At 35.6% G+C, this 9,149-nt stretch overlaps 1 pseudogene; it reads left to right on the top strand.

The window, feature by feature from the left end:
• Positions 1–3,212: 3,212 nt before the first annotated feature.
• On the top strand, positions 3,213–8,339 carry LOC132638737 (serine/threonine protein phosphatase 2A 59 kDa regulatory subunit B' gamma isoform-like; annotated as a pseudogene).
• The last annotated feature ends 810 nt before the right edge of the window (positions 8,340–9,149 follow it).

The following is a 9,149-nucleotide window of genomic DNA, read 5'->3' as shown; positions in this document are numbered from 1 at the left end:
GTCGACCGTTGGAGTTTCAGGTAGGCGATTGGGTATTCCTGAAGGTATCGCCTATGAAAGGCGTGATGCGGTTCGGCAGAAAGGGTAAGCTCAGTCCGCGTTATATTGGGCCTTATCAGATTGTTCGAAAAACTGGAAATGTCGCCTATGAGCTAGATTTGCCATCTGATTTGGAAGCGGTACATCCGGTATTTCATGTCTCTATGCTTCGTAAATGCGTCGGTGACCCTTCTAGAATATTTTCTGCTGATGATATTCAGGTGACGGAGCAACTATCGTACGAGGAGCAGCCCGTATCTATTTTGGATCGTCAGGTAAGGAGGCTTCGGAATAAAGATGTAGCCTCTGTTAAGGTACTGTGGCGGAACGATAATAGGAAGGAAATGACATGGGAGGCCGAAGAGGAAATGAAGAAGAAATATCCTCATTTGTTCTCTATACCCACAGGTAACCTTAAATCCCTGCTTTAATTTATTCCAATATCAATCGTGTGTCATATGTGATGTCTGTAAACATGAACTCCCCCAAAGTATTTTCAAACCTTATGAGATTAATTTAACATTCGAGGACGAATGTTCTAAAGGGGGGGAGGATGTTATATCCCGTATTTTTGAACCTCGGAGCATCTGCTGGGGTGGGGCCCACATACCGAGATTTTTTTGGAACATCTGAAAAGTCATATGAATCACATATGTAAAGTTAAACACAACTCATGAAGTACCTTTGGACCAAATCAAAGTGGAAACCCTCCAAACGATTATTTTTAAGAAAACGTTTTCGGGTGACCTGACTTTGGGGGGCAAAAACTGTATTGTAAGTTTGGAATTTCGAAAATACCTTGAAATGAAGTTGTTAAGATGTAAATTATGATTATGGTTGATGAATTTGGAAGTTGGAAACTTGTTAAGAAGTTGTATGCCAAAGATTTGATGTTTTGCATAAGTTATGATTTTGGCGGAAGATTGTATATCATGTATATCGAGTGTATATCTTAAGGAAAACGATATGAAATGTTTCTAGAACTATATGGTGATGATCATGATGGTTGTTGAATATGAAATTATTGATCTTAGTTGAAAGTTGGGTTGAATTGAAGATTATGTCAACTTGTGAGAAAAATGACTAGTTGAAGGATATTTGTGTTTTTAATGTTCATTGTTGATATTGTTGTTGTCGTTTGGGTTGTTGTTGATGATTTATAGCCGAGTTGAATTCTCGGGGTGTCATATGTATAGGGGAAGTGCTGCCGAAATTTCGGTAGCCAAATATGCTTAAAGTTGAAATAATGGCATTAATAATTCACAATTGGTAAACTTGACCAATTGCAGTTTTTCGACGAAACGGGAAGTGAGTTTGGAAAGGCTTAAGGAGCGCGAAAGGTATGTAAAGCAACCCCAATTCTTCCCTTGGCATGCCCCTAGTGTGTTAGGGTCGGATCCGGGCCTCGAAGGACCTCTTGGCCCTCGGAATCCGCAAGACAAAATTTCAGTTTTTCCTTCAGTAGAATTGAACCATTTTGATACGCTTTTTCTGAAATTATGCAATTTTGCTCTAAATTATTCAGAAAGTCATAGAATGTTTGTATAACCTTTTTAGGTGATACTATATGCTTAGAGGGCACAATTTGAGCCCGCCGCCTTGTTTGTCCCAAGGCGGGCCCGCTATTTACGGTTTTGCCCCTAATGTGTTAAAGCTTCCTTTTTAAGCGATTTTTGAAAGAAATGTTTTAATTATCCTACTAATCGCTTAACGAATATTATTTTAAATATTCTGTTAAATATTATAAATTATTTTGACACTCGGAATGACTTCGGGAAAGTTATACTTCTGTAATTTATTATGATATCCGAAATACATTTATTATGATTCCGTCCGACCCCATTGGATTTGTTTGTCTTTGATACGCTTCATCGAGTCTTTGAAAACATTTATTATATTTTTAAATTGCATTAGTCTCCCACTACTCCATTCGTGGATGTCCCAATGTTTCCCACACTGAGCCCGGGCCAGGATATGTTGTCAAGCGTAATTCTCTGCATTGTTCGCCGCGTCCCGATGTGAGGGGGCAGGTATACGCGTACATGGGTCTGTGGAGTATGATGTGCCATGTCCGCCTATTCTGATCTGATCTGTATGGCCATTTTGATATGACATTATATGATACGGGGCCACGCCCCTTTTTCTGATTCCTCTGTATAGTGGCACCAGCGTCGGGAGGGTGGCCGCATTCTGTCGCATTCTGTCTGCCGAGTCCCGTATCAGGGACCGGATATGATATGATATGACATATGTTTCTGTACGCATTCTGTCTGTTTTGGAAATATGCATTTGACACTCTGGATTCTGTACTCAGTTTCTGTAACCATTATGATTTGACTTCTGTGATTCCGCTTTACATATTCAGTACATATTTCGTACTGACCCCCTTTCTTCGGGGGCTGCGTTTTCATGCCGCGCAGGTACTGACGACAGGTTCGCTGATCCACACGTTTAGGATCCTATTTCTGCTATTTGGGGCGCTCTCTTCTACAGAGCCCATCTTTTGGTACAGTCTGTCACTGCTATCTGGATATGTACTTTGTTCAGGGTATGACGGGGCCCTGTCCCGTCTTATGATTATGATATGTTCTGTAGAGGTCCGTGGATACATCTGTGTGGGTTCTGTACATATGTTTGGGATATTCTGTTCTGTGATGGCCTTATCGGCCTATGTGTGCCAAGTCTGCTTTTCTGCTAAGTTCTGTAGCGACCACTAATATTATTATTATATTATTATTCTGTTAATATGCTAATTTGGGGTATCGGGTACGTATAGGTGCCCAGCTCGGGCACTGGTCGCGGCCCACGGGGTTGGGTCGTGACAGGCCGTCTAGTATTTTGAAACATATAAAGATTTGATTACTTTAAAGATAACTTTATAAATACTTGATAAGGAGCACGTGTAAGGCACGTTTACAGAGACAGACTAGTAAATTAAATACTCTCTCTATATATTTTTACTCGTCCTGTGTTAACTTGACACACCCCTTAATGAGCCTTAAATTAAATGACAATTTTACTATATCACCATAATAATGACTAACTCATCTGATGATTGAAATTAATAAATATACTATTGTAAAAGTTGTGTAGTTACTGATTTTTTTAAACTTTCCAACCTAATAATTAATAATAAGGGTAAAATAAGTATGAAATAATAAATTATCTTTTGGTTTTTTAAATTGGACAAGTAAAAATGATAATTATTTTTAATATACATAACAAGTGAGTAATATATGTGACCAATCATAAACTTGACTTTTTGTACCCCTAGCCTCACTCCAGGATGCACTTAGAAATAAAAATATTTCTTTGATACTATTTCCCAATATACTACGATTTGTGATATTATAGTTTCTTTATTGATCTAGTTTCCTTTTAGCTTCTAGGTCATCCTTATTTAGATACTAAAGTCTTTCTTGTATAAATGCTCTTTATTGTTTCGATAATTTTGATTCTTTATTCATATATTCATACTTTTGTCAAGGTCTCCTTGTTTTTTTTTTTTAAATCTTTTTTGTGTTTTTGTGAAACATGATTAAGAACACTTTTTGGGACTTGAGTCCGAAGCCATCACCAAATTTGCCGCTTTTGCAAGATGTGCTAAAATCAGAAAGGCAAAATATTTTGATCAAGAAGTTGTACATGTGTTGTGAAATTTATGCTTTTATTGACCCTATGAAGGATGTGAAGGGAAAGAACATTAAGAGAGAAATATTGATTTAACTTGTTGATTATATGATATTCTTGAGTCCCACGTTAAATGAAGTTATACTTCAAGAAATGATCAAAATGGTTGCCATTAATTTGTCTTCAAGTTTACACTTTTCAATCCGCGTTACAAATCTTTGTTGGCCTCAGCTTGATGTTGTTTACGAGTTGTTACTGAAATTTCTGGCTGCACCACAGACAGATGCTGAGATTGCAGTAAGGTGGATCGATCAATTTTTTTGTCTTAAGATTACTCGAACTCTTCGATTCGCACGATGAAAGAGAGACGGAGTACTTGATTTTGATTGTTCATGAGTTATATGTGAAGTTCAAGGTGCATAGGCCATTTATTAGGACATCAATAAGTGATATGCTTCATTGTTTTGTATTTGAGACTCAAACGTACAATGGAATTGAAGCATTGCTAGAGATATTAAGCAGTATAATCAGGGGATTTTCTTTGCCCTTAAAGGAAGAGCACAAGGTTTTGCTTGTCCGCGCATTGGTTCCCCCTCACAAGCCTACATGTACCGCTGACAGATGAGCGGTTTAGGCTGAATTTGAATGGGCTAAAATTTCTTAATTAACAAACGGGTCATTGCCCAAATCTATCAAAGTTGGGGTTAAAATTCACAAATAGCCACTTTTCAATCAATTTAATTGAAAAATAACCACTGTTGTGATGGTTAGGTTTCATAGGTGAAACTCCAAGACGTGAAATTTCTATTTTTCAAAATAGGATGGACATTTTTCAAAATTAGGGTTGACAATGGCCGGTGGATGCTATTTATACAAAATTTAGTTGGACTTTGTAAATATGGGCTAAACAATCGGTCATAATCCAATCCCCCATCGCTCATCGAATGTTAATTTCTTTGTTTGTTTTTTTATAACTTTCTGAATTACTAAACAAAACTCGTAAAACTTTTTTAAAACAAGTTTTTCTTAAGTTTAGATATTTTGACAAGTTGTTATGGATCAATTTGAGCTATATATTTAGCCCGAATCAGCTAAACTTTTAGATGATCTTTAATTAGGCCGGTCAAGATATGATGAGTTAATAAATGGATGAGTTATTACCCTGCTCAAACTGGAACAGGTTGGACGGATTATTAACTTGCTCAATCTTGAGCTTATTAAAATGAATGGTTCTATGGGCTAATTTGTCACTCACGCCTACAGGAAATTTTGCCAACTGCCACAAGCGACTAGTGCAGTGTCTCCTGAATTTTGTGCAGAAAGATTTCACATTGGCTGCAATTATAATCAGAGGAATCTTGAAGTACTGGCCAGTAAGGAATAGTAGCAAAGAGGTGATGTTTCTTGATGAGTTGTATAAAGTTCTTGAAGTTACTCAACCTGCAGAATTTCAAAGTTTCATGGTCCCTTTGTTCACTCAGATCAGTTGGTGTCTCAAAAGCTCAAAATTTCAGGTATTGTATGGGCTCGTTTTTGGATTCCATGTTTCCTCTAGCTTTAGTTCTTATTGTAAATGTTGAAGGTTTAATTTCACATATGATAACTGAACTTTTACTCACTACATATCACAATAAAATTACTAAACTTTTTTATATTACATTAGCATAACTCTGAATTGGTCAGAAAAATATAAATGACTGGAAAAGATCATCCCTCTCGATAAAAAGGTATAGAAGGCAAGAATGATAAGCCTTCAGGCCTCTAAAGTAAGTCAACTTTGTGGCATCGGGCTATGACTTATGACACGTCATTCGTCGTGTCAACACACGGGTAGAGAGTCTGCCTGAGCCATCATGCGGTCCCCGTTAATGTGTAGTTCAGTGTAGCACCTGGATTCTCCCTTCTCCTTGCAGAGTTTTTCACATTTATACAAGGGAATTTTACATAAATGACTACACTTTGGGGGTTTAAAATTTGTCATAGCTACAGTTTCAATATTTACATTGCGTAGCTACAGTTTCCCCGCTGTATTCAATAAATGGCTTGCTGTATTCATAAAACGGCCTAGTTGTATTCATGAATATAACGAATAAAAAAAATTCAAAAATTCTTTTCACTGTATTCAAGTCATATGTATTCAACTCAGCTGTATTCATGTCAAATATTTCATCTATAACTACTTTTACATTGTATTCACTTTATTGTATTTAAAAATCAGTGGTATTCAAACAACATAAATACAAAAAATATTGTATTCAACTTGTTGCATACAATTTTTTTTTTAGTGAAGGCAGTGAGTTATACACTAAAAATTGAATACATAAAAACATAGATACACTAAAAATTAACAAAAACACTAAAAAAAAAACTGAATACAAAACAATAAAATGAATACAATCTAAAAAATTATCCAAAAAACTCAAAAAAAATGAATACAAATGCTCTGATGATCTCGGCAGATCTGAGAAAAAGGGAAAGAGAGAGAGAGAGAGAGATCTGGAGTTGTTGAATTTATCTCCACCTTGCTTTTCGTTTTCGCTGGAGTTGGTTCAGCCATTGCTTACAGTTAGTAACTCTACTTTGGTGTTGAAGAGCTTTCTTTCGTGTAAAGGACGAGAAAGTGACTCCATTGAAGTAGTATAAAGAAAGATGAAAGAACTAGGGTTGCTAAAGGAGAGAGAGTTAAGGGAGAAGAGAGAGGGTTGAGGTAAAAGAATGATACAGTGGGAAGAAAAATATATTAAAAGGCATTAGTTACATTGTGTAATTGATATACAAAATTTAGTTATGAGATGTAATTAAAATAAAGTGTAGCTACTAAATGTAAACAACTTCTAATGTTTGTCACACCATGTAGATTTCCCTTTATACAAAAGGTGATAAAAATAAACATTTAGGGTGTGTTCGGTATGGAGGAAAATGTGTTCTTGGAAAATAAGTGAATTTCTACTTATTTTCTCATGTTCGTTTGGGTAGTGGAAAATAAGTGAATTTCTTACTTATTTTCTCATGTTCATTTGGTTGGTAGAAAATATTTTTTGAAAAATACCCATCCAAGCCCCACCAACTCCACTACCCCATACCACACCAACCCCCCACCCTACCCTTTTTTTTTTTTTGAAGTTTTTAATTTTTTTTTATGGATTTTCTACACCACTGCATCCTCCCCTCACCCTGCGTGGACCCATTTTTATGGATTTTTTTATAAAGGTAAAATTAAATATGAAGTAGAAAATTCGGGAGGGGGTAGGGGATGCGTGCGGGGGGTGGTGTAGAGAATCCAAAATGGAAAATTTTCAAAACTTTAATTTTTTTTAGGGGTTGGTAGGGTGTCGGCAGGAACCCGGGGGGGGGGGGGGGGTGAAAAAATTTAAAAAAAAAACATTTAAAGCTTTTTTTAAGAAAAAAGGAAAAAAAAGTTTGCGTTGGGGGGGGGGGGGGGGGGAGGGGAGATGTGTTGTTGTAGAAGACCTAGAAGAAAAAAAGATTTTTTTTTTTTTGAAGGAGGGGTGTGGTGGTGCAGAAATCCCAGTCGAAAAATTTAACTTTTTTTTTTTTGGGTGGGGGGTGACGGTTGTGGAGGTGGTGGTGTAGAAAACCTAGATGAAATTTTTTAAAAATAATTGTTTTTTGGGTGGGGGGTGTGCAGGGTGCGGGGTGGGTGGTGCATGCGTTGCGGGAGTGATTGGGTGGTTGGTGAAATGCCACTTGTGGACTTGTTTCCCTACTTTCCCATTTTTAAGAACTTGTTTTCCTAAGAAAAATGTTTTCCAAAAATTTTTGATCAAACAAACATGAGAAAATTGGAAAACATTTTTCGAAAAATGTTTTCCTCCATACTAAACACACCCTTAAATGAAAAAAGAAGAGAAAATAAAACGATTAGAGCTCTTTCAATTCTAGAAAACAGAATAAAGTTTTGTGAATTTTCTTTGCTAATTTGTTACATATTTGGTTGGTCCATTATATTTGTCTTGTTCAAGGTGCAGTCTACATTGCCGGAGTCATGATTATTATTAAAAGGATTCAAATTTCGAAGTATAACACACATGAAAAAGCTTTGAGAATCAACATATACATAGTATACAAAACTAATTTTGATCTTGTATAGATAGTATAATTTTTTGGCGATGAACCCCTTGCGAGGTCCATGACATACTATCCATTGGAAACAGATTTTCAATTTTGAATATTTATAGAATATATGTTCATTTGCATATTGTTATTATAACTCTTAAACATGTCCATTTTCCTTCTGCATTTGTAGGTAGCAAAAAGTGCTTTGTCCCTGTGGAACAATGATCATATAAGAAATCCAATCATTCAGAATCAAAAGGTGATTTTACCCATAATTTTCTCAGCCTTGGAGAGAAGCGTCAGTGATCACTGGAACCAAATTGTCCAAAGTCTAAATGTACAGAAAATGTTTTCAGATGCGGATCAAGAATTGTTTGATGAAGTTCCAACAAGATGGGATCAGACAAAAGATGTTTGGTTTGTTGTTGTCAGATGAGTGTGATGACTAATATCTTTGGAAATGAGCTTAGCTGCCAATAAGATCTATGTTTGCTCAGACTCTTCAAAAATACCATCGGATGCGAGTCGAATTTTCCGATACTAATGTTTGTTGAAGGATTGAGACAACATTTTGGAGAGTGTAAACAACATGGGATAAGAGAAATATATTACTCCCTCTGTTTCAATTTAATTTATAGTTTTGATTTGACACAGAGTTTCAAAAATAAAGAAGACTTTTGAATCTTGTGGTCTTAAACGAAAGATATGTAGAATGCACCAAAATGTCCTCTAATCTTGTGGTCTTAAACATGCCGTGTGGAAAATTGAAATTAAAGATTGTCAAAATAGGAAAAAAAAAACATTCTTTATAACAAACTAAAAAGGAAAGTAAGACACACAAATTGAAATGCAGAAAGTATCAGTTTTGGGCATACCAAGTTGATCCTATTTTCTCTTCTTCTTTTTTTCCAAGGGGTTGTGGCTTTTGTACTGCCTCCGACTCAAATATTATTCATTTTGGCAATTTGGATTTATTTCAATAATATGTCAAATTTTAGTAAAACAAGAAGCGCTTGTTCCCTCCAAATTTACTCTTACTGCTCCAACTAGTGGATTATTTAAATAAGTTGAGACAATTAAGAGAGACATATGATCGTTTAGACAAATGTCGTTATAATTTAGGTTATTGGATATCTTTTTAGCAGGTGTGTAAAAATCTTAAAAGATAATAAATAATTCTCTCTTCACTCACTTTCACTTAACATTATACTAAAAATATTTTTTTACGTTTACTTGTCCACTTTATCATATTAAGGGAAAAATAATTTTTACCTATTTTACCCTTAACATTAGCTACTATGATATGCTAATAGTCATGAATCTTATAGTAAAATATGCACTTCATTTATTATTTTCTTAAAGAAAATGCAAAATTCATTGTGTTCTAGTAAAAGTGAACGAAG

This window comes from Lycium barbarum, chromosome 4, assembly GCF_019175385.1.
Source record: "Lycium barbarum isolate Lr01 chromosome 4, ASM1917538v2, whole genome shotgun sequence".
In the NCBI taxonomy this organism is placed as follows: Eukaryota; Viridiplantae; Streptophyta; class Magnoliopsida; order Solanales; family Solanaceae; genus Lycium; species Lycium barbarum.
The sequence above is the reverse complement of the archived record's forward strand: the minus strand, read 5'-3'. Positions and strand labels throughout refer to the sequence as shown.